Here is an 8,204-nt window from a genome sequence, read left to right as displayed (position 1 = left end):
GGAAAATGTCTGTGGCTAACAGTCATACGATAATCCTTGGCAAGTGATTATTATGATTTGGAACCCTGAGTCTCTAATGCCTATTTCCTCTCTTTAGTTTATTATTACTGCTGGACCTTCATTCCCCCGTTAGCTGGCTTATTATTATTTTTTTAAAGCAACAGGAAGTTGCTATTGTCTATTTGGAGCTGAATTTCTTTAGGCTCGGTCTTTCCGTTGCTAAGTTACAAAAGGCAGAAAGAAAACATTCTATCTATCCCTTTGTGAGCATCAACTTCCCGTAGACCCTGACTGTTTCGGTGAGTGGAATTTTCCACCACACATGTCCCTCCGTCTTCTCATCCTTGACTTGGCAGCTCATTGGCCTGTCATCCTTCACTCTGAAGAAGTTATTTGCAGTGTCTGAAATGCTTCTAAAAAGTAAGATAACAAAGCCAAAATCAATACACTTTAAGAGAAATTATAAGTTGTCCTCTTCCCTTTACCAGAAAGACAGTACTGAGGTGATTTGATAGCAGTATCTGTACTGCTCTTGGAGACAGAATTCGTTCGCACAACTGTCTTAGCCACAGACTCTTAAGTGTATTCTTCACAACGAACTTTTTCTTGTGTGGCTTTCTGGATGCTATTAATAAAATCAACCACAGGGTCTTTGCTTAGTAGCTTATTAGGCATTTGAACAACTCTGATTTGAAATTTGCTTCATAATATATGTGTCCAGTAACTTAAGGACCATCAGAGCACAAGACATCTCCAGGCCTCTCTGAAACCCCATTTCTTATTACCTACTTAGTACCTGCATGTACAATGGTTATTTACTGACCCTCAAATGTCTTGAGCTCAAACTCTCCCAGATGCATACGAAATCAATAACCTTGATGTTTACCTATGACCTTGAAGCACAAAAGAAATTCAGCTGACCATGTCAGAGAATGAGGTCAAGTGGACATTTACTAAGAAGAGGGGTGCCTTGGGTGGTAGTTAGCGAGGGAGAGATAATACACCCGAAACTTCCCTTCCAAAGCATCGATAATACATCAGGCTTACCTAAATGTACTTACATTCTTTTTGAGTCTACTTCTATCCTCAGCCTTTGTGTGGTCCTGGAAAATGTATCTGAGAACCACTGTTAAGGGGCGGATTGCACTGCTTGTAGGAAAAAGAAATGGAGTGAGTCATTGAGGCAGATGCACTGTGCCACAAAACAGATCCAAAGGCTCTCAGATCCAACCCATATACCTGCCCCAGCCCCTCCCACTACTGCCGAGCATCTGGTGGTACCCAGCCTCAGTGGGCAGAGAAAAGCATGCAGCTCTTGCCCTGCCATCTGCGTTTTCTATCTCAATTTATAATGCACACTGAAGCCAGAGCTAATATGCTCTGCCTGATGAGCTATGCAAGCCCTTAGCTTTTTGTTTAGAAGAAGAATTATTATTGTATATTCTTTAGGGAGAAAAGGGTGCATTTTCCACTTTGTATGAGGCCACATTCTACTAGGTATAAGCCAAGAAAAATAAAGCAGGTTTGGTTTCCAAGCCTTGGGAAATAGCGTGGTGGGTAAATGAGGGTAGATGAATAGAAGTCCACAATAGATCTGAGCTGGAACACGTAAGCAGAGGTATCAGAAAATTAATAAGAGAGGATTAGATGTTTACAACATGCACCAGAGCTATGGAACCCTGTGGAACCCTATAAGTGCCACAGATAGACAGAAGGATGAGCACATAAAGGCATAGAGAAGAGAAGGGGCGAGAGGGGAGAGAGAGGCTGAACAAGGGCATTCCATATGTGCTCAGGAACTGGGAGAATGCTCAAAGGAGCTATGACTTCCTTGTAAATCCAATAACATTAATGAATGGATGAGTTGTATACTGTGTATTTGATACTAGAGGAAAATTCATACCGGATGCCACATTGTTCAGAGTCTGATATGGAAAAAACCTGCAAAGGAATATAAAAAGATCTGCAGTGAAAACTGAAGAGCAAACTGAACCTACAGGGAATCTATGTCAGGAAGACATGAGGGACAGAGGATCTGGGGAACAGAGATCTCTAGAACAGATCTCAGGAGCTAGGGTATGATATGAAGTCTGGACTCTGAAGTCTTTCTTGTTCTTCAGGGGATTCCTGTGGGCAGTCCAGTTTAGGAATTGCTGAATTAATTATGGTGTTTGGATGGCCTGTGCACGTGTCCCACTGTCTACCCAGCATCACTACTTAGTTTGGTCTGCCATCTATTAAGAAGATATCACATAATTTTCTCAGGTGGTTGTGGTAAGAAAATGAATGAGCTATGGTTTCTGCCAGAAGGAACCTACATTTTAATGGAAGAAACCCCTGCATAGAATATTGAGAAGTACGTGTGTGCATGTGTGTGTGTGTGTGTGTGTGTGTGCGCGCGCATGTACAGGTGTATGTATGTATGTGTATATATATATATATATATATACACATATATATATATATATACACATACACATTATATATACATATATATATAAGTCAAAAGAGAATCTAGCCTGGCAGGTGGCCCAGGGAACGCCTCCCTGAGGTGACCATTTCTGAAGTGAGTTATAAGAGATGAGAATTTTATTTTGTAAGGAAAGAAAGACAAGAGTAACATCTTGTTAGTGTTAAGCAATCAAGTCACCTTCAGGGTGGTAAGTAGATTTAAGGCATTGTTAGAGACATGAGGAAAAAAGAGCAGTGGAGACCCAGTTCCCTGCGTTCAGGTGTGGGATGAAGGAAATTGCTCAGTGGTAGTGTGAAGAAGTCAGTAAATGTGAGAACTATTTATAAGGTCCTACCAACATTGTTTAATAAACACCCTGTCTGAGTCAGGGTAAGGGAGAAGAAATGTGTAGGATCAGCTGAAGAAATGAAGTGTTGAAACTTCATGTTTTAACACCACCATCACCGTTACCACCAGCACACAGGAACCTGGGAGATGTGCACATCCTCAAGGAATCTGAAGGGCCATTATATCAGGACCTCTGAGGATGGGCCTGGGAACCCACCACCAAGACCCTCGGGTGACTGACTGTAATATGACAAAGAGGCCCTGTTCAAAGGATAAGGACATTTCTCTTTCCACATGAGAAGATACATATTTTTTTTAAATAATTTTTTTCCAGCTCATACTGAACTATCAATGTCCTAGTCCCTGTGATGGAAGAAAGGAGGGGGTAAAAGGGACGGAGAGGAAAAGAAGGAGAGAGCTGTAGGGAGAGAGAGGAATTGAGGAAGAAAGAAAGAGAAGGAAAAGAAGAAAGAGGAGCGAAAGAGAAAGGTGGAGGGAGGAAAATAAAGCAGAAAAAGGTGAGGAAAGTGCCCATATAAGAATAATCTCTATTGATTAGAAAAAAATTAACTCAGATTTAATATATGACCAAGGTTTTAGAAAATATTTTCTAAAATATTTGTAACTGAAATGCAGTATAAGCATTGTATAGACAAGGGGTTTGGAAAGCTTTATTTGAAAACAACAGATTGATTGATTGATTTTTATCACCCAATATCTGACCTACTCATACTAAAGGAGAGGCTACATTAAAATGTGTAGCTGGTCAATATCCCAATCAATAATTTTGTAAAATCCCACAGTGGAATCCATAATGGTGATCCCAGCACAATGACCTTTTGAGTAGCTCTCCTGCTTTCACGGGTCATTTCTAATCAGTTTGATAGAAAATGTTCAAGTCCAAAACCAAATGATTCCAGCCCTGGAAAAAAATCATTATTAGTTAAGTAATTAAACAATCCCTTACTTATTAACTTTTCAGGTCCATTGGTCATGCTTGAGAACACCAAAATTGCCTGGCAATTATATAAATTGTATTTCTATTCCCTATTTAGTAGTTACTGAAAACCATATTTTCATAAAGAATAGGTTACACAGGGACACAACCTTCAAAGTGAGGAAAGTAGGTCAGGGTGAAAAATTTGCCTGAGGAAGAGTGCTAACTCCGAAAACACGCTGAGATAAAGTAACACCAGGTGCAATGAACAACCATCATGGGTTGCAGGGATGGCTTGATATTTAAGTGATAAGCATGCTCATATCATATATATAGCACATATTTATCACTTGAAAATTAAAATAGAGCCAGATATGGGGGAACCTGTAATTCTAGCAGCCAGGAAGCTAAGGCCTAAAGGTTCATGAACCTGAAGCTAGCCTGGGCTATATAGCAAGACCCTGCCTCAAAAATCAAGTACTGGAAGTATAGCTCAGTGGTTAAATATTTGTTTATCAGTTGAAATGTCCTGGGTTCCTTCACATCATTTAAAGCAGTAATTCTATTTAGACTTCATTGGGACATATATTTGAAATGTACACAGGAGGATATTTGTTATAAAACTGTGTATAATAACTAATTAAAACAAGCTAAAAATCTATTATTATTGATTAAAACAATAATTTAGAGCTGAGGAAATGGATCACTTGGTAAAGGTGCTTGCTACCAAACCTGATGATCTGAGTTTAATCCCCAGAATCCACATAGTAGAAGGAGAAGAAAGACTCCCCCAGATTGCCCTCTGACCTCTACACACGTGCTACATGTAGCATGCGCATGCACGCGCGCACACACACACACACACATATATAATTTTTAAAAATTAAGTAGCTGGATAAATGAGTCAGCTAAGACACTTGTTCTTATAGCAGATCAGAATTTGTATGCCACCACCCATGCCAGGCAGCTCGAGCTCCAGGGGTCCGATGCCCTCTTCTGGCCTCTTCAGGCATTTATGCACTGCAGCACGCATGCTCACATACAAAACACACACACACACACACATACAAAGAAAAGTAAATCTTTAAAAACTATAGTAATAAATGTCTTTGCATTAAGTTGAAAACATACTTTCATCATATATATGTTTTGATCATATATACATAGGTTAGTTACACTTAATAGAGGAAATATATACTAATATTAGAAATGCATATATATATACATATATAACTATAACTATATATACACAAATGTGCTAGGGATTGTGTCCCTTATATATGGGGATAAGTGGCTACAAAGGCAATGAGAGAAAATAGTCTGGGCCAAAACCCAGTTCTGCATGTGGGTTATATACTGCTTTTGGGGTATTTTCATGCCCATTACCCTCTCATATCCTCACCTCTCCTATTGAAACACTTATTTCCAGTAACTCCTCTCCTACTTTGGTATCTTTTATAGTGTCTATTTACTAGCCTGCCTTGGCCCATTGTGAAAGCACTTTCAAAACAAAAGAATCATCTCTTATCCATGTGCTAATTCCAGGAACAGCCCATCATCAGTGAATACCTAGCAGAGGCCCAATAGATGCTTGAAGTGAAGGAGAAGACCGTTGCAAGCCTACTCAGAGCTTGACTGTCCAGATGCCACTATTCCCAAAAAAGCTTTACACTCTCCAAGTTCTCCTGCAGCTGACCTGACCTTGCTTCCCAGCTGGCTCAGGTACTCTGCACAAAGTTACCCAGATATGAGGCTGAGTTTACTTCCCAAACATCAAGACACTTAGTAGTACCTCCCTTCCATGTCATCTGACTGCCCCAAACCCTGTGTTTTCAAATAAAATAAGACGCAGAACCAGTTTAAAGTCAGGCCAAAGCTAATGAGGCTTGTCAGGTATCCAGACACCAAGCATTTGAGAAGGACCAAGTAGCAGTACTCCACTCTACATCCTGCTGGCAGGATTTACCCAGATCCGCTGCTCCTTGCATTAAAGGTTCTGACCCTGAACAGTCAGCCTTGGGTTTCTGGGTAGATTTATGTCAATCAAGCCCTGGGTTTCCCAGAATACTCTTCCTAAACAAAGAGGAAGGGTAGAGACAGGAAGGTTGCATATGCTAACAGAGGAGCAGTACTTTCATTGAGTTTTTCTCCAAGACTTAGGAGTAGAGAAGCATTGAGCCATGCCCCCTAATCTGGCCACTGTGAGAAGCAAGGTTCCCATTAGCAAGCAACAGCCTCAGAACACTACTTTCCAGCCCTTCCATGGGGAACAAAGACCAGGGATAAGAAACACAAGGACAACCTTCCTCTCCATGTTCATTCTCTCCCTGGTGCCCTCCTCAGCCAGCACAGCTTCACTTCTGAGGATAGATTTTTCTGGAAGTGGTAAAAGCTATCAGATGGCCTTGTATTATTCACCTTTAAAGAGAGGGATAAGATAACAGAGAGGCAAGCAGGGAAAGAAGAGGGGCTCAGCTTTAAGCTGCCCACTGCTAAGGAATATTTAAGGAACTGACATAATTCTGTTTACTAGGTTGTTGTGGCTCCATTAAGATTATCTGAAGACTATGCAGCAATATGAAGGATGCTGCTACTCTGTGACTTCAGGGGAAAATCTAGAATACTATACATTAAAACTACACAATTTTGGGAATGATAGGAAAATATAAAGGTAAATTGAAAATAAAAATTAGTAATTCAGTCAGTTGGAGAACTACTGTTAATGTGAATGTTTCCATGAAGTCAGTTTTAATCCTGTACACATGTATGTACCTACATAGACTTGTATTTTCACAAAATTAAATTGAAATTTGGTGCTCTATGGTTATTTTTACATACTGTCCTTTCTATATAGTATTTTAATCTTTAAAATATGGCATTATAGTCTATGTTTTTTTATTGGGGAATTGAATCCATTGGTATTAATAGATATTAAGGATAAGTAATTGTCGCTTCCTGTTATTTTTGTTGTTAGAGTTGAAATTCTGTTCATGTGGCTATCTTTTTTTAGTTTTGTTGGAAGATTACAATTTTGCTTTTTCAGGGATATAGTTCCCCTCCTTGTGTTGGAGTTTTCCATTTATTACCCTTTGAAGGGCTGGATTTGTGGGATGAACAACAATATGAACTAACTAGTACCCTCAGAGCTCCCAGGGACTAAACCATCAACCAAAAAGTACACATGGTGGGACTCATGGCTCCAGCAGCATATATATAGTAGAGGATGGCCAAGTTGGTCATCAGTGGGAGGAGAGGCCCTTGGCCCTGTGAAGGTTCTATGCCCCAGTGTAGGGGAATGCCAGGGCCAGTAAGAGGGAGAGGGTGTGGTGGCGAGCAGGGGAAGCGGGGAGGGAACAGGGGTTTGTTCTTGTTGTTTTTTTGTTTTTTGTTTTTTTGGGGTTTTTTTGGAGGGGAAATTGGGAAAGGAGATATCATATGACATGTAAATAAAGAAAATATAAAATAAATAAATAAAGGAATACTGTGTCCATAAAAAAATAAAATAAAATAAAATATGGCATTGTACCTGCATAGGATTGATCATGTCAACATTCTAACTTATTTGGTTGGAACATATAAAATGGTATATAGTTCAGAATTATCAACTCTAAGTGATCTCATGTGGTTCAACCTATCATTTGTCAATGACCATCTAGAGAAGTTGAGTTGTACTAATTAAAATAAAAACATTATGAATAAGTGTTCAATCGCTCTAGTTTTACTTTAGATACATTTCTAGAAGGATAACATATAGCTCTGGAGATGTCAAGGTCTCATATAGTCTTGCATATCACCCTTCAGAAGCTTTGTATCAGTTTGCACCTTGTCATGCTCACTATGTTGCTTCTACACCATTCTCAATGCAGGTAATGTCTTTATATTTTTCACATAGCATGAAATTATCTAGAGCAAACTGCAGTTTGACTTTCTTGCCATTTAGGACAACAATCTATCAGAGTAGTTGTGAACAATTTTGCTCATCAAAGCTTGTTGGTGTCAAGAGAAAAGATTTTCTATTGAAGCTGTCTGTACAGAAGAAAGATAGGAAGAAGCTCAGAAGTCAGAGGGAGAAGCAGAGAGAAGAGGTTCTGAGGCAAAGTAAATACAGCAGTTGGAAAGAAACACTGAGAAACTTAAGTACCTGGGTTAAGTTCATAATTTTTATGGTTAGAGGTGACAAAGATGATAAAGGCCCTCTTCCACCTCATGCCCGCCCCCTCGTGCCTCCCACCTCATACTTTCCACCTTGGCAACAGTTTCAAGACAAAAGAGAATGAAGCTCAAGAGCATGAAGGTCAGGGAAGGGAGCTATGAATGCCGTTTATTTGTGTGCCCGCTAAGCTGTCAGTCTTGGTCAAAGTAGCTCCTGTATCTCACTGAGTATGCATTGCCCTGTAGAGATGCAATACCTTGTTATCCCCAAACTACAATGACATAGTGGATTAAAGGCTGGAGGACCAGAAAGTA

The 8,204-nt window shown here is 39.8% G+C and overlaps 1 long non-coding RNA gene across 3 annotated transcripts in view; it reads left to right on the top strand.

Moving 5' to 3' along the window:
• The first annotated feature begins 275 nt into the window (after positions 1-275).
• The window catches only part of LOC116083655, a 32,013-nt gene continuing 24,084 nt past the window's right edge, over positions 276-8,204 (top strand). Inside the window, exons 1-3 of one of the 3 annotated variants that reach the window (XR_004115837.1) lie at positions 276-420; positions 5,283-5,459; positions 6,271-6,408. This is a non-coding gene — a long non-coding RNA (uncharacterized LOC116083655). The remainder of the gene's footprint in view (positions 421-5,282; positions 5,460-6,270; positions 6,409-8,204) is intronic. The other 2 variants (XR_004115838.1, XR_004115836.1) reach the window with 2 other exon arrangements.

This window comes from Mastomys coucha, unplaced genomic scaffold, assembly GCF_008632895.1.
Source record: "Mastomys coucha isolate ucsf_1 unplaced genomic scaffold, UCSF_Mcou_1 pScaffold8, whole genome shotgun sequence".
Taxonomy (NCBI): Eukaryota; Metazoa; Chordata; class Mammalia; order Rodentia; family Muridae; genus Mastomys; species Mastomys coucha.
The sequence above is the reverse complement of the archived record's forward strand: the minus strand, read 5'-3'. Positions and strand labels throughout refer to the sequence as shown.